The sequence below is a fragment of the Macaca mulatta genome, chromosome 2 (genome assembly GCF_049350105.2).
Source record: "Macaca mulatta isolate MMU2019108-1 chromosome 2, T2T-MMU8v2.0, whole genome shotgun sequence".
Taxonomy (NCBI): Eukaryota; Metazoa; Chordata; class Mammalia; order Primates; family Cercopithecidae; genus Macaca; species Macaca mulatta.
The window spans coordinates 135,730,945-135,755,872 of NC_133407.1; the positions used below are offsets into that span (position 1 = coordinate 135,730,945).

Here is a 24,928-nt window from a genome sequence, read left to right on the forward strand (position 1 = left end):
TTAATCAACTCAGTTAGACCCTCTGCCTTATCACAAGGACAGAGGGCTTTCTGTATCCCAGGTCTTGGCCAAATGTACCAGAAAAATCAGATCACATGTGGGCTTGGAGGATGGGTGCAAGGTTTTATTGAGTGGTGGGAGTAGCTCTCAGCAGATGGATGGGGACCCAGAAAGAGGATGGAGTGGGAAGGTGGTCTCCTGGAGTTGGACCTCCCAGCAGTCAGACTTTCCTCCGACCGCCCCCAGCTGAAATCCATGTCGCCCCACCATGGATGGCCTGCCAGCATCTGCTGGTGTCTGCCGGTGTGCTCTTCCGCTCCTCTGCTCCTCTTGTCATCCAGACACTTGTGTGTGTGTCCACTTAAGGTCTCTTGGGTTTATATGGGCACAGTATTGGGGGTGTGGAAGGCCAGAGTGGTCTTGGAAAACGCAACATTTGGGCACAAAAACAGGAGTGCTTGTCCTCACTTATGTCCATGGGCACAGGCTCTTGGGTGGAGCCTTCACTAGCACCCCACCCTTCTCTAACCAGCCCCCTCCTGTATCATTAGGATCACCTCCCAAGTAAGCTACTTCTACCCAAGCCCTTGCTGTAGATTCTGTGGTACATGCAGAGGCCACTCTTTAGAGAAGGGCCTTGTGGGGATGTGGACAGCTGCAGCCTCAACTGTCAGCTCCTTCAGAGGCAGCCTCAGCTGCAGAAGTACTGACCCGAGGTCTTGCTTCATCCAGGCAGCTCACACCTAGTCATTGTGTAAGGCAGGGTATAAAGACCAGGCCATTTCAGCCCAGCATGGGGACAGTGACAGGCGATGCCCACTCCCCATTCCCTGCCCCTGCTGGCTGGCTGAGCCTGGGGCTTTGTCAGGCTTGTGCTACACTCTGACTTCTCCCCTTGCCTGATCCTGTTGCCTTTCCTTTCCCTTCAGAAGACTTGATCCCTAATAAACATCTTGCACCCCAAACTCCATCTCAGGGTCTGCATTTGGAGAACCCTGCCCTCAAGATTCCCTGAAGCAAACCTGCATCTCAGATCTTACCTCACAATGTGGGTGAGCAAGAGAGGAGAGCAGAAGCCAGTGCAACTCCTTAGCTGGTGAAGTGCAGCCAGAGACAGAGAGAGAGAGAGCGCCCAATTCCTAGGTGAAAGAAAGGAAGAAATGGGATTGAGGAGAGAGAAAGAGATGACTGGGCCTCTTCCCTTGGAACAACACTCTGGGCCTATGGGACCACAGGAAAGAGAGAAGCAGGAGAGAGAAAACCATCCACTTGCCTAGGCTTTTGAATGCAATGACCCTGCCACCTAAGGAATGGTGGCCCATGGAAATTCTTCCCTCACAGGTCCCCAGTTCCTCTGCCTTCCTCCCTTTGTCCAGGGAATGGCGTTCCTTCAGCCTGTGAGCAGCGGTTCTGCCAAACCTCATTAACCAGGTCCAGGGAACAAAATTCCACTCTGGCCTCTGCAGTGCAACACTCGGCCAAACTCCCTCCAGAAGCAACTGCATGGCCAACAGAGGAACCTGACTCACTGGAATTTGCTTTGTCAACAATCGTTGCATTATGAAGAGAATGACAGGCTTAGCGGGGTAGCTGTGGGAGAGACAGAACTAGAGGGTGTCTGCCCTTGAGGGGCTCTAGAACCTAGCTGCAAACTGACACAGACCCAAAAAAACTACAGAGCAAGGCAAGAGATGCAAAGTGACATGTAAATAGTTTTTGAAAAAGAAATGCCTATGGGAAACATCTTCAGCTGGAGTAGTCAAGAAGCTTTCAGAAGGAGGAGGTATTTCAGCCAATCAACTATCAGCCCTGTAAGCCAGCGCTGTCCAATGGACACATTATGTGAACTATAATGCGAGCCACATACGTAACTTCAAATTTTTTAGTAGCCACACCAAAAATAAAAAGAAACAGGTGAAATTAATTTTAGTCATATATTTTACCTGACCCCTGCATAGTTCAAAATAGTATTAATGCAATAATTTTAAAAAAGAATAAATTTGATATTTTATGATGTTTTTTATGCTAAGTCTTTGAAACCCAGTATGTATTTTACACTTACAGCACATCTTAGTTTAGACCAGCCATATTTCAAATGCTTAATAGTCACGTGTGCTTACTGACTACCATACTGCTCAGTGAGACTCTGTGTTCTTGTTACTGAAAGGGCTCACGGACTGGGAGTATCAGCTTATTAGAAAGGCAGAACTTCAAGCTCTGGCCCAGACCTCCTGAATCGCAATCTGCACTTTAACAAAAATCCCTGTCAATCTGTTCAAGCTGCTGGAACAAAGTACCTTACACTGGGTAATTTATTAACAACAGAAATGTGTTGCTCACAGTTCTAGAAGCTGAAATGCCCAACATCAAAGCACCAGCAATTTGGTGTCTGATGAGGACCTGGTCTCTGCTTCATAGATGGTGCTTTGTTGCTGCACCCTCACATGGTGGAAGGGGCACAGAGCACACCTGAGTCTTTTTTTTTTTTTTTTTTTTTTTTTTTTTTTTTTTTGAGATAGAGTCTTGCTCTGTCACCCAGGCTGGAGTGCAGTGGCTCGATCTGGGCTCACTGCAAGCTCCGCCTTCCCCAGGTTCAAGCCATTCTCCTGCCTCAGCCTACCGAGTAGCTGGGATTACAGGCACCTACCACCGTGCCAGGCTAATTTTTGTATTTTTAATAGAGATGGGGTTTCACCACGTTGGCCAGGTGGGTCTCGAACTCCTGACCTCAAGTGATCTGCCCATCTCGGCCTCCCAAAGTGCTGGGATTCACAGGCTTGAGCCACCGTGCCTGGCACTTGAGCTTTTTTTTTTTTTTTTTTTAATAAGAGCACCAATCCCATTCATGAGAGTGGATCCCTCCCTCATGACTCAGTCACTTCCCAAAGGCCCACCATCTTAACACTATCACATTGGGTATTAGATTCCAAGATGTGAATTTTAGGGGGACACTAGCATTCAGACCATAGCAATCCCCAAGTGAGCTCATGCTAAAGTTTGGGAAGCATAGCTCTAAGACTTTTCTCTCCTCTCCACACAACCAGCCAGTCACCCAGTCCTGTTAAGTTCAACTTTAAAATATCTTCTGGATCCATCTCATTTGTTGTCTTACCTCTGCCACCAACTCGATGTAAGTAACTACTTTCTCACCCTGTTATGGATCAAAGTGCATGCTCCAAAAAGGTGTTGAAGTTCCAACCCCTAGGAACTGTGAATGTGCTCTTCTTTGGAGATAGGATCTTTCTTTACAGGTGATCAAGTAAAAATGAGGTCATTAGAGTGGGCCCCTAATTCAGCATGACTGTGTTCTTATATAAAGGAAAAATTTTGGACACAGAGAGACACATACAGGAAGAAATGCCACGTGAAGATGATGGCAGAGATAGAGCGATGCAGCAGAAGCCAAAGAACACCAAAGATTGCCAGCAAGCCACTCAGAGCTGGGAGAGAGGTGTGGAACCGATTCTCCTCCATGGCCCTCAGAAGGAATCAATCCTTCAGTCACCTTGATCTCAGACTTCTAGCCTCCAGAACTGTAAGACAGTAAATTTGTGCTACTCTGAGCCACCCAGTGTATGGTACTTTATTCAAGGCATGGCAGTCCCAGCAGAATACTATACACCCAAGTCTCTATAATAGCTTCCAACACCTCTTCCCTCTTCCACTAGTGCCAACTCTTACCCTAAAACACTGACCCACAAGGGTGCTCTGATCACAACCAGAGGAACCTTCTCAAAATGAAAATGGGAGCAGATCACTCTCCCCCACCGCCATGCCCTTCCATCGCTCTGCATTTCATTTCTTTCTTTCTTTCTTTTTTTTTTTTTTTTTTGTCTTGCTCTGTCACCCAGGCTAGAGTGCAGTGGTGTGATCTCGGCTCACTGCATGCTCTGTCTCCCAGGTTCACGCCATTCTCCTGCCTTAGCCTCCTAAGTAGCTGGGACTACAGGCATCCACCACCACTCCCGACTCATTTTTTGTATTTTTTTTTAGTAGAGACGGGATGGTCTCGATCTCCTGACTTCATGATCCGCCCGCCTCGGCCTCCCAAAGTGCTGGGATCACAGGAGTGAGCCACCACGCCCAGCCTTGCACTACATTTCTAACCAACTCTCAGTTTTAATACACATTCCCCCACCTCTGGTGATCTTTTCATTCCTCAACAGGCCAAGCTCTTTCCAATTCTGGGCTGTGGCATATGCTGTTCCTTTCCCAGGAACACAGACCCCTCTACATCCCACCTTGGTTGCCTCTACTCATCTTTCAGGTGTCAATTCCTCAAGCATCCTTCGCTGGTTGCCAGCCCCCAGTATTCTCTCTCCTAACACACTCTCCTGTCGTTGATAAAGTGCCACTCAAAGTGTGGACCAGTTGCTGGGCCACCAACAGATTATTATGTGTTCATGTCAAGATGCGGAATTTGAGTACTTAGAAACTTTTGTTGCAGCTTGACATCACTGTGACATCTAAGCAAGTGATCAGGGGACTTCTCTCCTGGAACAGGATTTAGACCAGCTCAAATATTGCCCAACTCACATGGTACAAACTCCAGTTGTCCCTCAGTATCTGTGGAAGATTTGTTCCAGAACCCCCACGTATACCAAAATCCATGCATACTTAAGTCCTGCAGTCAGCCCTAAGGAATCCAAGGATATGAAAACTTTGCCCTCCATATATGTGGGTTTCACATCCTGCAAATTCTGTATTTTCAATCCATGTTTGGTTGCAAATGTGTGGAAACTGCCCATATAGAGGGCCAACTGTTGTTACAAAAAAAAAAATCTGGGTGTAAGTGGACCCACACGGTTCAAACTCGTGTTGTCCATGAGTGAAATGTACACACAAATCATGCACAACAGGACCACGTATCTATCTGTGGTCAATGAGAAAATGGAAAATAACAGGTCCACAGATATTAGAGAATCTCTGCTTCCTAGGAAACATCACTAGTAATTCTTTTAATTGGTAAGAGGATGTGTGTCTGTTATCCACCCCTCCCACGGGGTGAGTTTCACTATGGTGGCAACTGTTCAGCTCACCACAGATCTGTCCCCAGAACGTCTCCCTGAGTCTGACACAGAGAAGTGTAATAAATCCTTGATATGTGAATGAGTGGGCTGAATCATAGAAGGTAGAAATTGGGAGGGCATCCTAGGTGGACGAAGGGCCTGAAGCCAACATTTGAAGGTGAGAAACTGTACTGGCAAACCAAACAAAGACTCTGCCTGCCATATTTTTAAAGCCCAATGACTTCACATTGAGGAATTCCTCAAATCTTAACATGGGGTCCAACAGGACAGATGGAGAATTCCAGAGGAATGGATAGATTCTTTCGATCTTGGGCTGCATTCTGTTTTCACAATTGTTTCTGGCAGAACCCTAAAGAAAAACACAAACCAGATGTACAGAGAAATATTTTCTTTGTCAAGAAAAGAAAAAGTGGCTTATCCTGCTCTCACACTGCTGCCCTCAACACAGGCCAGATCCACAACCTTTACTTTGAACAGCTTAAAGAGGCTCCAGAATTCTTCTCCAGCCTCCCATGTTTGGAGTAACCAGGAGGCCAGCCCTGGAGTGGCCACTGTCCCCATGCTTGGGGCTCTCCAAGCTGGAGAAGCAGATGGAAATGTGATTTCTGCTTCTCCCTGAGGAAGGGTGAGCACTGTGGCTGCATAATGAGCCTGGAGCTTAATTGAAGTAAATAAGAAAGCTTATGCAAGCAGTTTGGGCAGGCTGCAGAGAATTGTTCATCCTTCCCTTAGATTCTTGGGAAGAGACTGTCTCCCACTAGGGTCTTGCTGGTTCCCCCTGGGGCCTTGGCTCCCTGCCCCAGTTGCTAGTGACCCTGACCCAGAAGAGCCAGCTTCTGCCAAAAACCAGAAAGCAAGCCAAGTTTGCCTTTAGCAGCCCTGACAAACCTTGAAGCAACCCCAGTGCTCAAATACCTCATGACTGATTAGATGTCCACACATCTGAGCTGTCACTCTCCTCTCCCATCACCATCAAAATGCATCCATCTTGTAGGCCATTCCCAGCTCATGGAGGAACCTTGTCTGCAAGCATGTGATTAGCGGTGCCAATGGGAGAACATGCCTCTTCAGAGCTTCTCAAAGTATGGGTCCTAGACAGCAGTATCAGTGTCACCTGGGAACTTGTAAGGATCAAAGTTTCTCAGACGTAACCTCAGACCTCGAATCACAAGCCCAGCAGCTGTTTTAGGCAGCCCTCTGGTGATGCTGATGCACACTTAAGTTTAAGAACCACTGTGCTATTTATTACTGATCCTTAAGTTCTCCCACCCAAACCCCTAAGGGGCCAGGCTGGAGAGTTAAAGGAAGAAACTGGAGAAGCACCTGTCCATCTAGGGAGGAGCTCCAGCCCTCTCCAGGCCACCGGAGTCAGGCAGAAGATGAGCCCAGTTTTACCAGATCTTTCCATTGTTCAAGAGCGGCTGTAAATGTGAATTAAAATAAAAAAGTAGAATCTTCCAATTTTTAAACATCGTCTTACTGTTTTTTGTTTTGGTTTGGTTTGGTTTTTTTAGACACAGTGCAGGCCTAGCCATCTCCATGAATGACAATTCCATCCCTCCGATTCTATGCGCCAAGAGTTATTCTTTATTCAAACTTTCTCTCACTCCTCACATCCTATCTGTCTGAACATCCTGTTGGTTTCACCTTCAAAATACATCCGGCATACATCTACTGCTCCCCACTCTCATACAAGGCCCTGGGTCAAGCCGTCATCTCTTTCTTGGAAAATTGCAAAGCTTGCTGCCTGGTCTTCCAGCTCTCACCCTTGGCCATTGCACTTGCATCTCAAAGCAGCCAGAGCCATCCTTTAAAAATCTAAGTCAAGTCCTCTTGTGCCTCTACTCAAACCCCGCAATGGCTCTTACACACTGCTCAGCATGAAAACCAAAGTCCTGTGAGGTTCTCTGGGACCTAGCCTCACAGTTACCTTGCTGAACATCACTTCCTCTCTCCCTTGATCACTGGGTCTAGATGCACTGAAATTCTTGCTGTTCCTCCACCAGGCAGGCACTCCTTTGCTCCCATCTCCCACCCTCGGTAGGGCGCTCACTCTGGCATTCCCCTGCCTAGAACATTTCTCCTCAGATGGCCTCATGGTGCCTAGAACATCCCTTCTCAGATGGCCTCATGGCTCCCTCCTCCAAGGATTTGTTCCAATATCTCTTTCTCCATGAAGCTCACCCTGGGAGCCCTACTTAACATCCTTTCTCTGGCACTCCCAATCTCCCTGGCCAGGGCTATTGATCTTAGCACTTAATCACAGAGCGTACTATCTACATGAATACGTACTTTCCTAACTGCCTCCATCTGCTAGAGTTGAAGCTCCACAGGGGCAGGAACTTGTGTCTGATTGACTGATGGATCCTTACCACCTAGACCAGTACCTGGCATACGGCAGGTACTCAATAATTCAACTCAGTAGGTGTTGAATGAATACATGAATGAATGCAGACTAGATATTGCCACCAAGCAAGCAGCTCTGTGTTTGTACTTCAACAGAAATTTCTGGAAGCTGTTGCTCCAAGCCCAGATCTAGACTCAGAGGAATTTGCCAGCTGACCAGAGGGAGATTGAAGGACAGGAAGTATTTCTGGGGCCCTTGAATCAAGAGCCACCTTCCTTTCCTGAATGTCACTTCAATCTTGCCCATAGTTCTAGATCACTGCTCATGCCTTTGGGGAGTTTTTCAGCCAGGAAAGCGGCTTCTTTGCAGCCTGAACAGTAACTACTCTTTAAGCCAAAGTTTCTCAAAGTATATTCTTTGCAATGCTGGTCCCAGGAGATGATCCAAGAAAAATAAGCTCTAGAAACATACACATTCTCTTTCTCCTTCTCGGAGCTCACAATACATCTTAGCATTGTAAAGGCTTCAAAAGGTCTGGTAGCAAATGCTTTATAGCTTTGTTTGTTCCCATGTTCCTCAAATTTGTTGCACCACACAACCCCTTCCCCAACAAAACACCAATTAACGCTCCAAGACACTAAGCCTCTGGCCAAACAGCATCATACTCTTCATCCTTTTGTGGGGCAAGGCTTTTCCTGTCTTACTATATTCTAAGACAATGTATTCTATTCATTTTTTTCTCCAGCTGGATACACATGGTGGGCTAGATGAGATACGAGACTTCCTCATGCTCACACTTCCCTGGTAACCATGTGCTTTTCTCTGTACTGCTGTCCCCAACCTACAATGTGCTGCCATTTCTTCCTTGTCTGTATCAACCAGAGGTCTTACCATTAAAAGTGACAGAAAAACCAACTCAAGCAGACTTAAGAAAGCAAAAAGAGAATTTATGGATTCATATAGCTGAAAAATTTAAAGGTAAGTCCAGCTTCAGGCATGGCTGGATCAAGGATAAAACTGTGACATTAGGACTAATTTTTATCCATCTTCCTGCTTGGCCTTCCACTCCAGAGTCTTCTCTTATGTTGAAAATATGGCTACCAAACTGCCAACCTCACATCTTCCCAAGTTTAGTTCCAGCTGGATAGAAATAAAACATTTTCTGGCAACTCCCTCAAAAGTCTTGAGTTTTGCTCTGATTGAACCTGCTTAGGATCTATCCCTATCCTTGAACCAATCACTATAGCCAGAGGGATGGGATGCACCGATTGACTTAGGCTCAGGCCCTATATGCCACCCGTGGAGCTGGGCTTAGAGCCCTACCCAGACAAGAAGGACTGAAAATGGGTGAAGGGTGCATCTACCCTGCCACCAACCAAATTAGGCCTTAATGCTGGAAGCAGGAGGGATGGATGCTGAGAAGACAAATTTCAAATAGGCACTACACAGCCTTTACACACATGCAAACACTGCACCTCCTCCAGGAAGCAGTCCTAGATCCACCAAGTCACATCTATCTAAACATCTCTTTTTAGGAATTAACGTATATACACAAATACCTGTAGAGCATGGTGGAAAGTTTTCAGGTGCACAAGAGGAAGTGCTAGGCGGCAAGAAATATTTGAGATTTGGTGTCTGACAGACTTGAGTTCACTCTTCTGGATGTATGACCTTGAACAAGTTAAACCTCTCTCAGTTTCCTTTTTCTCATCTCCACAGATTTGAGATTTTTAATAATTCCGACTCATGGTAGAAAATGTCACCAATAAAGAAAAGTATAAAGAGTAAACTTGGCCGGGCACAGTGGCTCATGCCTGTAATCCCAGCACTTTGGGAGGCCGAGGCACCATGGTCTAGGTGATAAAATCCCAGCAATTTGGGATCACCTGAGGTCAGGAGTTTGAGACCAGCCTGGCCAACATGGTGAAACAGTGTCTCCATCAAAACTACAAAAATTAGCCAGGTGTGGTGGTACACTCCTGTAGTCCCAGCTACTCAGGAACTGAGGCAGGAGAATCGCTTGAACCCAGGAGGCAGAGGTTGCAGTGAGCCAGTTCGCACCACTGCACTCCAACTCCAGCCTGGGCGAGAGAGCAAGACTCCATCTCAAAAAAAAAAAAAAAAAAAAGAGTAAACTCAAGTCAGCCATTACCCCAGCTCTTCGTGCCTGGATCTTGTCCACTCCCTGCCTCCAGCCCCACACAGCAGGGTCATGTCTCTCCCAAACCTCTCCAGGAACAACTGCTCCCTGGCAGCCTGGGGAAGCATCTTGCTCTCTCACCACTCCATCAGCAAGGAGGTGCTTCTTGCAGTCTAGCCTGCACTCTCAGCTGGTACAGTAGAAGTCAGCTCCTGTGTTCTCAGCCTGCACATCCCCCACCAAGATGGGAGACCAGAAACAGAGTATTTCTTCTGGCAGCTGCCAGTACTCACATGAACAAGACAAACTCTGGGAATAAAACAAAAGTAAATACCAGTATTCAGCTCCATCCCATACAAAAACCCTACTGACTCACAATTAAAATGGGAGAAAGGATGTCCAGGCACCAAGGATGTGTCTTTTTTTTTTTCCTTTAGGAGGCAACCAATCAAACGGAGAAGAGAGCAGCAAAGACCATGCTCCTTGTGGCAGAGATAAACAATGGAGATGGGGAGGAGACACAAAAAAGGTGGAGGGAAATGTTAAGGGAAGCAGGGACCGATTTTGTCAACAACAGGGCTCCTATTTTATGAGAAGGATAAGCAGTCTAGGAGACAGATCAGAAGCGGTCCAGAGGGAGGCTCAGAGCATCAAGGAAAGAAGACAAACTCTGGAATTCTCCTCATGAGGGCTTAGATATACATTCATTCATTCATTCATTCCCTGGTCAACAAATTTGTATTAAGCACATGACACGTGCTGAATGTGTCAGGCATGGGTGGACATAAAATGCTGAGGCCCTGCCCTCGTTGAGCTTAATCCAAAGGGATAGACAGGCCATGGGCAAAGCCCTCAAATAAATACACAGCCACAAACTGTAATAAATGCCACAAAGGACACTAACCCGGAACACTAAGAAAGAGTATCAGGTGAACCATTCTCTCTCAGGGTGGTCAGAGAAGGCCCCTCTGATAAGGCAGTTCTTAACCCAAGTCCAGAGAATGAAGAGGAGGCCCCTGAGTCTGTCAAAGCAGGAAGGACCCATGTTCAAGGATGGAAGAAGCCACTGGGACTGGAGCTTTGTGTGTGATTAAAGGAAAAGAGCAAGGTGGGCTGGGAGGAGGAGGGAGGGTCCAGATTACACAGGGACACCTGGGTGCTCATAGAACTTAGATTTCAGCCAAAGGACAGAGCCTTTTTTCTAAACCACCCCCCACCAGTAGGGTCCTATTCGTGGCACCTGCATTCATTTGAAACAAAGAAATGCATACATGAGGTGGTCTCATTTGTTTGGGTAACAGACAGTGCTCATCAGGAGAACAGAGGCCTTTACAGTAACTCCCCCAGTACACCCAGCCCACAAACCAGGAACTCCTGACCTGGAACATAGTAAGAAACAACCAAGAGACCTCAAATAATCTACGCAAGGGGAGAAACGAGGGGACAGAGACAAAACAGTGTCAAAAGCCAGCTTTCACGGAAGCCACTGAACAGCCTTCTCCCACATCCAGGTCCTCACCTGGCCTAGGAGGAAGCCCCACCCTCAAGAAGCCTGAAGCTTTGTTACTCACAGTGTGTCCTGGAAGCACCACCAGGAAGCTCGGCAGAAATGTGGATTGTAGGAGTTTTCTCACTGTTGCTGTCACAAATTACCACCAACTTAGTGGCTCCAAACGACATGAATGTGTTCTTTTAAAGTTCTGTAGTTCAGAAGGCTGAAATGGGTCTCGGCAAAAATCAAGGTGTTGGCAGGATCTCAAATTTGCAATCCTGGAGGCTCTGGGGGAGAATCCACCTCCTCGCTCTCCCCGGCGCCTAGAGGCTGCCTGCATCCCTTGGCTCGTGACTTCCTTCCTCCACTTTCAAGGCCAGCAAGAGCAGGTTGAGTCCTTCTCACTCTGACCTCTCTTCCTGCCTCCCTCTCCTCCACGTAAGCACCCAGTGATTCCACCAGGCCCACCTGCATAATCCAGGATAATCTCCCCATCTCAAAGTCAGCCACTCAGCTACCTCAATTCCATCTGCAACCTTAACTTCCCTTTACCGTGTAAGCTAGCATATTCACAGGTCCTGGGGATTAGGAAGTGAAATCTTTGAGGGGCTGTTATTCTGCCCACCACATAAGACACAAGGGCCCCACCTGCACCGACTGAATCATCTGCCTTGGAATGAGATGCACAGGGGGCTCAGATGCACATTCAAGTTTGAGAAGCCCTGGCCTCCTGGCCTATCCAGGACTGACATCTCCTAGGCCATACCCAGCACTGCCAGCCTGGTGTGTTCAATTAGGCCTCAGAAACCCCTCCCTGAAGTCTGATTGTCTCAGCTGGGTTGCCACAGCTGCAAGCATTTCCTCTGTCTCCACATGCACTCCCATCCTTCCTGGAGAAGGGGGTCTTTTGTCCGGAAGCCTGGACTTGGAGGCAGCCTCTTGTAGGGGGTCTGAGGTTTCTGAAATGTTTCCTTGGGGGAGGAAATGGGATTCGCATCTAGATATGGGACTTGAACACATCAGGGCAGAAGAGCAGTTTGCTTGTCCCCCACGGCAGGTCTGAGGATGGCTGGTTTTGGGAAAACGTCAGCAAAGCTTGGCAACAACTGTGATTCCCTACAACTCACTGCAACAAAGACTTCCAGATCTGGCGGGAGGGGCTCTGGACATTTTACAGATGAGGAAACTGAGGTTCAGAGAGGATGTGACTTGCTCAAGGTCACACAGGAGTGGAGAAGTTAGGAAAACAGAGAGCTGGGCCAGCGGGGCCATGCTGCACACCCCTGCTTCTAACTATCATTTGGCGGGTATTTCTCAACTGAGGGTCACCCCCTACAGGAAGGAGAGAGCAGGGATTAGGATCGCCAGACCTCTGGCTCCATGTGCTCTGAGGGAAAATGATCACAGCAAATGCCTGGACTCAGCCTGATCCGGTCAGCTCCTCCGGTTCCTCCAGACCAGAGCCGCCAGCCAAACCTGGAATTTTCCAAGCAGCCAGTTCAGTCATGGAAGCCCTCCAGGTGTCACCATCTGGGTCCAGAGACTCCAGGGCCGCAGTGGGAGGAAGAAGCATGTGCACTCACTGGGAACACTGACCCAGAGCATTTCCTCCCTGTGGCAGACTCATCCCAGCCCAGCATGAGTTCAGAACCAGCAGCCAGTTCCTGGCACACTGCTGGAGCCCCAGACAGGTGCCAGGAATGACACTTCTTGGAGGTGTCCACTTCCAGGCAAAGCGCTTCTTTTGCCCGTCCCAGAGCCACTTCCCCTCAGCGCCCCCGAGGAGCTGACATTTGGAAGCATCCCTCCACACCCTAGCAATGCTCAACCTCCTTTTGCTGCTGAGAAACATCTGGCTGGCTTGGCACCTAAGCTGGGTAAAAATAGCATGCCATCTTGTGAGCAGGCACCATGCCATCACAGCAGATGGAGACCTGCACTGCCAGCCAAGAGACTGCCGAATGGCAACAGACGCATTTGCAAGGGGCAGGATTCGCAGCTGGAAGGGTCAGAGGGCGGAAGTCAGGACCCTAGTGAGAGAGGCAGGAGGTGAAACAAGAGGGCCAGAGATTGGGGCAGGTCCCTCTGCCCTTCACAGGTGGAACCAGGCAGGGATGCTAGAAGGCTGCAGAGCACATCAGTGAAGTCCTGGTTTTGAGGCCAGATGAACACACATTTAAATCTTACCTCTACCTTTACCAGCTGTGTGACCCTGGGCCGCCTGTTTAACCTCTCTGAGCCTCAGTGTAAAATGTACCCCGTAGGGTTCTGAGAAGGATAGTCCATCATTATTTCTTTCAATATGCATTTTAGTGAGTGTCTCCCATGTGCCAGGCAGGCGCTGTGTTAGGTGTGGGATGTGGTGGTGAGCATGGGCCACCGAGTTTTCTTCCAGTGTGGGAGACAGACATGAATCAAAAAACGACACAAATAAAAGTAAAATGTCAACAGAGATAGACAGGTACCACAAACAGAAGGGTCGTGGTGCAATCAGAGCACATAATAAGGGGATGGGGGCAGCAGGGGTGAAACGAGTCAAGGAAGATATCCCCCAAGGAAGGGACAATTAAGATCCGAAGGATGAGTAGGGAATTATGTAGGGGAAAATGAGAGAAGGTATGTTAAGTCCTTAGCACAGTGCCTGGGATCTGATAAGTGTTGGTAAGTGGAATAGATCATTCATGAACACTTATTGAAAATAAAATCATAACCATAGCAATCTCTTCCACTGAGGGGTTACAGTGCAAGTCTTGGGCCTTTGGGACTGTGAACAGTCATGTCACAAGAGAGTCTGACCTATGTCAACTGGCAAGGGAGCCAGAGGCAAATGGATGTTAAAAATAAAAACTCATAAAAATATCTCAAGCCTCTAGTGAGGCCCGTTTGCAGGCCTCAGATACTGCAATTCAAGCAACAAATTGGTTGGCCAAGGCCCAGCCAGGCTCACTGGCAAGCTTACTCCCCCTTTCTACAGGCAGCCTGCACAAAAGCCAGGACCTCGCCTGCTCAAGCCTCCATTGCCCTGGCCCGAGCACGGCACAGGCTCCCTTTCTGTCCCCGCTGACTGCAAGTCCTTGGCTGCAGCACACTAAACCTCACCCTTGGGGCAGAGCCAGCTTGTAGGGTAAGCAGGAGGCAGATTTCCCCCTTGGAATACAGACTGCCTTTGGATGAATGTACAGACTCGAAGGGAGAGACACTGGGAAGCAGGGTGAGATCCCTGATGAAATGTCGGTCCCCAAACTCTGAGAGATGCCATGCTGTGTGGAGTCAAAGGTGACCCCTTCCTCACTGGCTGGAATGCCCGCCAGCCAACAGGCAAACTGTGCAGAAGCCCCCTGCGACCTGAATATCAGGCACATCATGTGCCTGTGTCCCTCAAAGAGGGATAAGGCAGAGGAAAGTAGCCAAGGGGTTGCTGCACTGAACACCCCTGGTGCCCTGCCCTCCACCCTCCCCACCCACGCTTTGCCTCCAGCCGATGCTGCAGCCATCACGTGTGCCCACATCTCTCACTTTTCACCCTGGGGATTCCCGGCTGCCATTCCATGCAGGAGCGCACTCTGCTGTTCTGCTGCCTACCCAAACCCAACACACCATGGGTAATCTTTGACCCATGGAGGGCAGGAGCCAGTATACAATTCCTTCCCTCTCTGTTCTTCAGCTAGACAATTCTTAGGACTCTTCTATGTGGCTTCTCAGAGGGTCCTGGCAGCCCTGAGCTCCATGGTCCACAGTGATGATGGGCTCAATAACGTATCCTGCATTGCTTTCTTTCCTGCCCTGTCCCCACTCTGTGGGGACAACATAAACTACCTGCATGCAAGCCTTTGTTCTGTAGCTCTGCTTTCTTGGGAGAACCCAAGCCAAGACAGTGGTCTTCCTGCTGTCTCCCCACCAGCTGTCAGGAGAAGTGGGGCTTACAGTGGCACGTGGGGCAGTTCTGTGGTCAAGAAGCCAGAGAGTTCCTGTCCCCTCCTCTCCTGGCTGGAGGCTGAACAGCTGAATGGGATGAATTTCTCTAGTTGTCATGTGGGAAGGGCCCTTAGCCTGATGCCTTCCAAATGAATGTACAATAGAACTCTTCTGCCAATAAAATCATATGCAGAGAGTGAATATTTGTTATTTGGGACTGTTGATCATCTACTCCTTTTTCCTAGAGAACCTGGTTTACTTCTTAGAAAAACACCTCATGTCTCTGTGTGAGGTCTTGGTTGGAAGGATTTTTGGGTGACCACTGCCCACTTTGAAAGTCCAAGAGGTAGTGGCTTCTCTTCCTGCCCCAGAGGCAGGCTCAGCCCACTGAAAGCCTTCTCCCTAGATTCAGTCTTAACAAGAAAGCCAAGACTAATGGCCTGGCTGGAAGACAGCCTGCATGATGGCAGCATGCCCACCTGCTGGGGTTCCCAATCCAGCCTTTCAGAACTTTCTTGGCATTGTTTCCTCCAACCCCAAGCCTGGTCCTCCAGCATCTTATTGAATCTTTGAATAACTCTCTCTACCTCTACTGTCCTTTTAATTAGTTTCCTTTCTCTGGCTAGGGAAGTCTGATTCTATAGTTTGCAACCAATAATGCTTGCTGATACTCACAGAACCCTAATATTTAAAATGGATAAAAATAGAGATACTCTGTTGAAATGGGGAAGAGTGGGCAGGAGCTCCTCCCTTGAATCATACCCCTAACAATAGCCTCCCTGTTATCTCCAGAGTGCCACCAAGGCCTCAAAGAACTTAGTGTGAAACCCTTGGTCTCATCCCATCCTCTTTGTAGAAGCGAGGAAAGCTAAGCAAGAGAAGTCTGCTGATTCGCCAAGATCTCAGCACTGCTTAGTGATGGTCTTCTATTCCCAGAGCAACGGCCTTTCTACCACACCACGGTAGCTGCCTCGCCAGAATATGGGAGACAAGGAGACACCACAGTGAAACTCAGGGGCCATGCAGAGATCAAGGACATAAAGTGTTCTCTCCTGTACTTCTCCCAGGTCACAATAAACAGCAGCAGCAGGACAGACAGCCTTGGAGGGCTCCTTCACGGCATCAGACCCATTCCTCATCTCTGGTCTTCCAGTCCGCTGGCCTATGTAGGCACACTGGTACCATGACACCTTCAGGTCATAGTGACAGATATACATCTCAAAGTACTCTGCCAGCATTTCCCAAGGCATAGCTCCCAGCATCCTACACCGACAAGATGTTCTGTAAAAAAATGAGTCCCATTGCTTCACAGCCTTTTGGCTAAGATCAAGTGTAATATCTGCTCTTATCAACGTGGCCAACAAGCATATGAGAAAAAGCTCAATATCATTGATCATTAAAGAAATGCAAATCAAAACTATAATGAGGTACCACCTCACACCAGTCAGAATGGTTACTTTTAAAAAGTTAAAAATAACAGATACTGGTGAGGTTGTGGAGAAAAGGGAATGCTTATATACAGCTGGTGGGAGTGTCAATTAGTTCAACCATTGTAGGAAGTAGTGTGGCAATTCCACGAAGACCTAAAAACAGGACTACCATTCAACGCAGCAATCCTACTGCTGGGTATATACCCAAAGGAATATAAATCATTCCATCATAAAGATATGTGCATGCATATGTTCATGGCAGTACTCGTCACAATAGAAAAGACATGGAATCAACCTAAATGCCCATCAATGATAGATTGGATAAAGAGAATGTGATATATATACACTATGGGATACAATGCAACCATAAAAAGGAATGAAATCATGTACTTTGCAGGGACATGGATGGAGCTGGAAGTCATTATCCTTAGCATTACTAATGCAGGAACAGAAAACCAAATACTGCATGTTCTCACTTATAAGTGGGAGCAAAATGATGAGAATCTATGAGCACAAAGAGGGGAACAACAGACTCTGGGGCCTACTTGAGGGTGGAAGGTGGGAGGAAGGAGATAATCAGAAAAAAATAACTATTGGCTTAGTACCTGGGTGATGAAATAATCTGTACATCAAACCCCTGTGACATGAGTTTACCTGTATCACAAACCTGTACATGTATACCTTAGCCTAAAATAAAAGTTTTAAAAACAATGAGTCACTTAATAAAATCTCTAATTTCCTAGATCCTAGGATGCACTTTCTTGCTTTTTCATGTATTAATAGTAAGTGCAAGGCTGTGTCATGAAGTGAATAACAAGTCCCCTGAAATCTGACTACCTTGGTTTGATGATCAGCTCTGCCACTTACTAGCCATCTGACCTTGGGCAAGGTACTTAACCATTCTGGTCCTCAACTTTCCATCTATAAACTAGAAATGAAAGAAAAGATCCAACTGTGTTAGTTCAAGATGAGATTAGACGTGCAAGACATTTGTTTGGGGAAACACCTGTGAAAGAGTGTGGGGAGAAGTCAGAGGAGGCTGGAAAAGTTGTGAAACCTCAAATGTAGACCTAATTCCTACAAAAAAAAAAAAAAAGAAAGGGAAGGAAGAAGATTGGGTAGAAATAGCCTTCCATTGCAGTGCAGTTCTAGGAAAGTTTTGGCAAAGTTTTGAGGAAGTTTTGAGACAAAGTCAACCATCAAAGGAGCCCTGCATCTCCCTGGAAGGGACCTACTTCAGTATCCCTGACATGCTCAGTCATTGGCTGAGAGCAGCCTGTGAAAGCAAGGCCCCTGCCCAATGTGGAGGTGGATTTAGAATGCAGCAACCAGGGCCCTTGGTCAATTATGCTCTTGCAATAAGAGATCTGAGAAGTGCATTCTCAGGCCCCACATCCACCTCAAAAGACAGGATTAAGTGAGTCATTTTATTTAAAAGCTCTTAAAGTAGTGTCTGGCACATAGTAAGTATTCTGCATATGGTGCCTTAAAACAAACAAACAAAGTTATGAAATCAAGTTGCTTCTTAAAATCAATTTGCACACCTGATGTGATAGTGTTTCCTTTTGGTTTGAACCCTGGAAGGCTATTACTAAACTCTGGATACATCTTACAATCAGCACATCTTGGAATTGAGGTAATAAATTTGGAAAACTTTGCAAAAGATATTTCTCTCTTGGAGATTTGTATTAGCAGACTAAAGATCCTGAGAAGTCCCCCAGTAGATAGACCTATGGACTTTGCTCAACTCCCTGTTTCCCGAACTTCTTTGGCCATAGACCTCTGGTTTGCATAACACTTCCGATAGATTTCTTTTCTTTTTAGTTAAAGAAGTTGGTTTCTGTTGCTTGCACCGAAATCCCAGCTGATACACATATGCAATCTCAGTATATAAAAGAGGCAAAAGTGCAATTGCTCTGGTTGATGAGAAGGAGGAGAACAGAACTGGAATTCCATGGAACACATTTTGCCAAATGTCGTGCTTTGCAAAGGCTGGTTGCTGCTATTTCAGATGATTCTCAGGTATTAGGTTCAGAGTAAATGGAGCACAGGAAACAAAGGAAGGATGGGAGATGGGAAAGGAAGAAGAAATGTCTGCTGATCCACCCAGGTCACCTTACCCACCTTGCAGCTTTTTCCACAAGGTGCCTGGAGTATACAACTGAAAAAGCCCTCACCTAACCCAACCCCATCACCAAGGTCAGCCTGACCAATGTCATCCCATAAGCAGAGCAGCTTCTCCTTCCAGTCCCCGAAGAGACATGAATACCATAGAATAAGAAAAGGCAGAAGATAAACATCTCCCCACTGTAACCAGTGGCTGAGGGCCATGAACAAATACAGCAGGAACTTTTCCCTCCATTCCACATTTATTATGTGGATTAATGCCCGCTCCATGCCAGGCACAGTGCTTAGAGGTCGGGATTCAGGGATGCAAAGGTAGACTTTAGCGTTGGGTCTGACATCTTTTATGCACCATTTCACACTCTTACAGCCCACCTTTTTGTTCCCTCCAGAGCTGTGGCAACCCAACGGTGCTTCACTTGTTTGGGGAAAAATATTTAAGTCTTCTGTGTCTTGAGTAGAGCATGCTGAGGTGCATTCTCTACTGCTCCTCAGAGGGACCCAGGCTCACATTGGTATCGCATTCATTAATGCACCTAAATTGGACTGCAATCCCTGTTGCCCTCTCCCCCAGCCCCCAACACCCTTTCCTAAAAATTACTTCTTCAAAATAAATTATCTGCATACAAACCCTTGTCTTATCCTCTGCTTTTCAAGGAAACACAAGGTAGGACTTTAAAAAAAAAAAAAAAAAAAAACTCTTGTTTTGCATTAGTAGCAATTACAATGGCACATACTTCTATTAATGCAGTAACTGGAAATGAAACATGAGTCTAATGTCATTTTCATTTTAGAGAAGAGAAAAACTGTAGCACAGAGAGGTCACTTGCCCTGCTAAATGTCACACAGCTAGGATAAAGCAAGAACCAGGGTTCCCACATCTCCTCCAGAGCTGCTGTTACTAGATGAGTCAATTCAGGGACTGAGAGTCTCAACACAGCCTCACAAGTGAACGTTTGGAGTTCCTTTGGCTGGATTTTGAAGGATGCTTATTAATTAGCTAGATGAAGAATGGAAAAAAGAGAGGGTTGGAATAGGAATTCTGCCTGAGGGAATAGCAGAAGCAGAGGCGTCCAGTGAAAACTATTCAACAGGGTTTCTTCTGGAAACTAGTGAGCAGGGGCTTGCAGCGCCACAGGTCTGAGAAGACATAAGGGGCATGGTAAGAAATAAAGAAGAAATAAAGCAAAACATCATACAGGGCCATGTGGACTAAGCAGTTTGTTGACTTGTGGACACTAGGAATCATGGGGTGGAACAGTGGGAAGAGTGGGTGTATTAGTCTGTTCTCACGTTGCTAATGACGATACCGGAGACTGGGTAATTTATGAAGGAAAGAGATTTAATTGACTCACAGTTCCACATGGCTGGGGAGGCCTCACAATCATCGTGGAAAGCAAACAAGGAGCAAAGTCATATCTTACATGGTGGCGGGCAAGAGAGGTTGTGTAGGGGAACTCCCCCTTATAAAACCATCAGATCTCATGTGACTCACTAACATGAGAACAGCTAAGAAAGACCCCCACTGTGATTCAATTACCTCTCACCAGGTCCCTCCCATGACACATAGGGATTATAGGAGCTACAATTCAAGATGAGACTTGGGTGGGAACACAGCCAAACCATATGAGTGGGTAAGGCACACAGGGATAACTTCAGATTTGTGGATTTTGCCCTCAGTCAACTGGCCCGTATACAGAGCCTCACCATCACACGACCAAGGTCAAACTGTTTCCCCAAGGGAAACAGTTTTTGTTTTAGTTTTTGTTTTTAAAAAAGATAGTTCTTGTTCTCTTGGGAAGAGATGCATCTTGAATCTCTAACAAATAACTATTTAAGATCAGTGAGGGGCTAGAAAGGAAAGTGGTGCCCATAGATGGACTCAGAACCAGCAGTCTACCAACAAGCCTCCTCCCCAGCAGTCTCTTCAAGCTGTGGCCATTTCTGTGAAGGAGGCTGAAGAGTAGCTCTTCACTCCGCAGAATTAATTACTGAGGACCACAGGCCTTGTCTACACTTGGCGTAAAGAACAGTTTTTAACAAGTGATTGATCTCACACACACACACACTTGCAGCAATCAGTCTCTCAACAGGCAGTCTCCTCCTTTGCTGGTGAGAACATAAACTAGTGTGGGCTCTCTGGAGAGAGATTTGGCAGAATGGATGGAGAACCTTAACGGAGCTCGTACCTTTTGTTGCTACAGTTTCCCTTCTAGGAATTCATGCACAAGAATGCTCATTCTAGCCTCATTCGTATTAGGAGAAAATTAAAATCAACCTCGATGTCCAGCCATCAGGACTGAATAAATTATAGCATGTCCATTCAATGGAAACGAATGCAGCCATTAAGCAAACATAAGGTATGTGGTAGACTGCAAAAATAGCCACAATTATTCCCCTCCCCTTATCCATGCCCCTTGTAATGTGACTTGCCACGATTCCCAAAAAGAGGTAGAGTCTATTTTGCATCTCCTGGCCATGTGAGTCACTTTGGTCAACAGAATATAGAGAAATTGACAGTGCTCCTGTCCTCAGACCTCAAGAAGCCATGAGCACTCCTGCACTCTCTCTGTCTCTCTCTTCCCCCTCCCCACCCTCCTAGCCTTCTTGCTCTCGCTCTTGTTCCAGCTCTCAAAATCTTGACACTGACGTGTGCACAAGCCCAGGCTAGCCCACTGGAGGATGAGAGACCCCATGGAGGAGAGCTTAGCAGTCTCAGCTGAGGCCATCTTCGATCTGACTCTAACCAGCTAACCCTCAAATACATAAGGGAGTCACCAAGTTCAGCAGAGCCACCCACCTGCCACACTTGATTATAGACACACCAGTGAGCTCAGTCAAGATCAAAATAGCCCTCCAGCTGACCAGAGGTCTCATAAGCAATAGTAAATTCTAAATATTTTAAAATCAGCAGTTCTCAAAGCATGGTGTGGGGTCTGGGAACTCCTGGGGAGTCCCTAAGGCCCTAGTAGAGGGTCTGCAAAGTCCAAACTCTTTTGGTAATACTACTAGCATGCTATTTGCCTTGTTCACTCTCATGAGTGTACAGTGGACTTTCCCATAGGTTATATGATGTGTAATACCATTATTGCTTTGAAAGTTAATAGAATACATGTGTGTGCATTCTTCATTTTAAAATTGTCTCAGCTTTAATTTCCTATACAGTAAATATTGATAGATATAGCTGACCTAACAAAAGCTCTTTGAGGTCCTTAATGACTGTATAAGTGTAAAAGAGTCCTGAGACCAAAAATTTCTGAGAACCACTGTAAAACCATTGAGTTCGGGGGTAAATTGTATAAGACTTTTATACAAATATAAGCATGTAATCAAAATGTTAAGAGTGATCATCTCTGGATGATGGGATTATGGGAAATGTGTATAGGGATTTTTCCCTTTTTTATACTTTATCTGTATTTTCTAAATTTTTATAAGAAATGTTTTGCTTATATGAGAAATACAGCTTTAAGATAAAGTTGACTGATCTGTATAATCTTTAGAAAGAAAAGAGAAACCTCTCTTGCTCTGTGGGAAGGTCGCTCCTGTGGGAAGGTCTTGGCAGAAGGAAATAAACATGTTGAAGGCCATTCTCTGTAGCCCTGGTCACCTCCATCCAGAGAAAGTAGCAAAGGGATCCTGAATTTCCACCTCCTCCACTTCTAGAGGGCAATTTGCTCAGGTTTCTCTCTCTGTCCTCTTTTCAAATAAGAAAACAAGGACTCTAGTTCCCAGTGTAAGGATCCCACTCAGAGAAGACCCCAAACAAGAAGTGAGCAAGAGCCATTTTCTATTCCTGCCTGTGAAGAACCTCTAGAAGTTGACTGCATTCCAGCAGCGGTTGCCTAGGGAACACCAGTGACAAAAAGGAGCCGTGAGGACACACTAAATAACTTTAGCAACTATTTGCATTTGACAGATGTAGCCAGGGGCAGGGCCCTGCCTGGCTCCCTGTGGAAGCCGCAGGAGCCCCACAAGGAAGAGGGGAGCCATTGGAACAGTCATAGGGGAGCAGGGAGGTGGGTGAAGAAGTGGGGGACTTAACTCTTTCATTGCTCCTCCCCAAGCCTGCTGGGGCAAGGGTTTGTCCCACAAGAGATCCCCAGGGCTTTGTGGAAACCCCAGAGAATGTGCAGCCTCTTCCCGGAACTGGGTCCTCCCACACACCCCCAGCCTACAGCCCCCCACCCACTCGTCATTCCCCCCCAGTCTTGCTTCTGCTTCCACCACCAGGGAAGGCAGGTGACAGGACGGGCTGTGAGCTCCAGGCTCAGTCTTGCTGTGGCAGCTAATTGGGACGGGTTTTACCAGCCAGGTGAAAAGTCTGCGTGGAGAGGGGCAGTCAGCTCTCTGTTAACCCTGCTCCCTTTCTGTCTGCCAGCTCTCATTAGGACTAAGCCAGTCCCACGGAGCCCCAAGAGGAGAAGAGGCCAATGAACCAAGCCATTCCTGCCTGTGGCCTGGAAATCAGAGCTGCTTCAAGCAAGCTCTGTGGGGGCTCTTTAAGGTGAGCCCCAGTGCCCGGGCTTCCCACTCTTTGGCTGGAATGGGGACAAGACCAAAAACAGAAAGCTGCAGAGGCCCAGACCAAGCATGGCTTTTCTCACTGCCCCCTTCAAAAAGTTCTGGTCAGATCAGATGATATCAGAAATGATTGGCGCCTTTATTTCCCCCCTTTGCTTCTAGTCCCCCACCCCCTTTCCAGTTTGACCACATCTGTAGGCTCTGTTGAAACAGAGCCAACATAAACAAAAACAAACTGAAACCCAGCAGCCAGCGAGGGCGGGATGTGCCACCCATCTGGGCAGGCCACGTGCAGGGCTGAGGACTGCCAAGGCACACCTCCTGCTGGTAAAAGGCACCCTGTGGAGTAATTAACCTCCAGGCCTTGGTGAGTGAAAAGCACCACGTAGCCATGCTGGGTAATTGAAGAGGAAGAGAGGAGCGCTCTCCCAAGTGAACATTAAAATGTGTGCAGCTTGCTTGGCCCTCTCAAGCAGGATGGCAGTCGGTTGGCCACGCCCCATAATGTGACTGACATCATTTGTCTTCCACATTGTTGCCCAATCAGAACGGCTTCGGGACCCTTCGGCTTCTACGTATGCATGCGTAAAGAGACTTCGTAAAACCATGCAGGATTTGCTGTTTTATTTTTTAGTGAGAATGTCCAGAGCTGGCAAAAGCGGAAGAGAAATAAACACCGGTAGACTGCTAGTGAGGATGACAACTGGTCGACATTTCTGGAGGCCAGTTCCGGCTCCAAGACTGTTTGTGTGCATCTGTGAAAGAGACCCAGGTGCCATGAGGCTAGGAAGGCTGGAATTTTGCAGCTCTTTGCACTGAAACTGTGCTGCTTCCTTACTGATGCTGCTGGAGCTGAAAATCCACCATCCTCCAGAGCTCCAAATCTCTCCTGGCACCAGCTCCTGGTGGCCAGCAAGTCCTATCATCAACTAGAAGAAATGAATGACATGCTTTCTGCATCACACTCACTTAGAGGGGTCACACAGCAAAGCTGCTTAAGCCCCTAAAGCATTCGAGTTTAGAGATGTCTCCCCTTCAATTGACAGCTATGACTTTCCAGAAAACACATATTTTTAAAAAGCCCTACTGTGAGGTAGGGTAGGTTCTAGTATTCAATATACAGTACCCAGAGCTCCTTCTCCCTGTGATGTTGATGCTGTCAGACATCTGGTTTACCATGCAAGACACCATCCCCCATCATGGGGGTCCCCAAAACTGGACCACCATCCAAGCTATCAAAATTCATTAGTCCCATTAGCATATGTCCAAACTCAAATGTGGATGAGTCAGGAGACTTCACTTCTTAGAAGCTGCAAATAGACAACCAGAAAAAGGATTCTCATCTAATTCTGTTCATCTGGTCATTCAAATTCTGGTTCCTACTCCACCCAAAGCACCATCACATGAGTCTGGGAAATGACTGGATTACGCAGACAAATATATTCTCAATGTGTTCCTTGGGATTGTGGGATTAAGCTGATTTTCTGCCCTTTGCATCTTTCTTTGCACTAAAGACTTTCTGCTCTTCCAAGTGATCTTGAGCCTGTTATTTCATAAGTGTAGCAGACTGTTTGCAAAAGTGGCCAGAACTATTCTACCCTCTGTATCTGCAGTAAGCCTTTGCAATGTGACTTTGCTGCTTTTCCCATCAAAAGGTAAAATTTGTTTCTCCACTCCTTGAGTCTGGGCTGGCCTTGTAACTTGCTTTGACCTACAGAATGATGCAGCAGTGGCACCATGACAGGCCTAGGTCTAGGTCTGAAAAGGTTTTGTGTCCTTCTATCCTGGACTCCAGAAACTACCTGGGGTAGCCTGTTAAAAGATGAAAAGCTCATGGAACAGACACTGTCTCGGCTGAGTCAGCCTGGACCAGCCAGCCCTCAGCAGCCCCAGCAGTTAACCAGAGATGCATGAGTGAGCCTAGTCAAT

At 47.0% G+C, this 24,928-nt stretch overlaps 1 long non-coding RNA gene and 1 pseudogene across 1 annotated transcript; one reads left to right on the plus strand and one right to left on the minus strand.

Moving 5' to 3' along the window:
• Positions 1 to 370: 370 nt before the first annotated feature.
• On the minus strand, positions 371 to 9,760 carry LOC114676378 (uncharacterized). The gene is made up of 3 exons (XR_003727364.2): positions 9,659 to 9,760; positions 1,041 to 1,139; positions 371 to 419 (listed from the first exon to the last, which is right to left on the minus strand). It is a non-coding gene; the product is annotated as an uncharacterized LOC114676378 (long non-coding RNA).
• A 6,464-nt stretch (positions 9,761 to 16,224) lies between these two features.
• On the plus strand, positions 16,225 to 16,360 carry LOC114676657 (U2 spliceosomal RNA; annotated as a pseudogene).
• Positions 16,361 to 24,928: the final 8,568 nt, after the last annotated feature.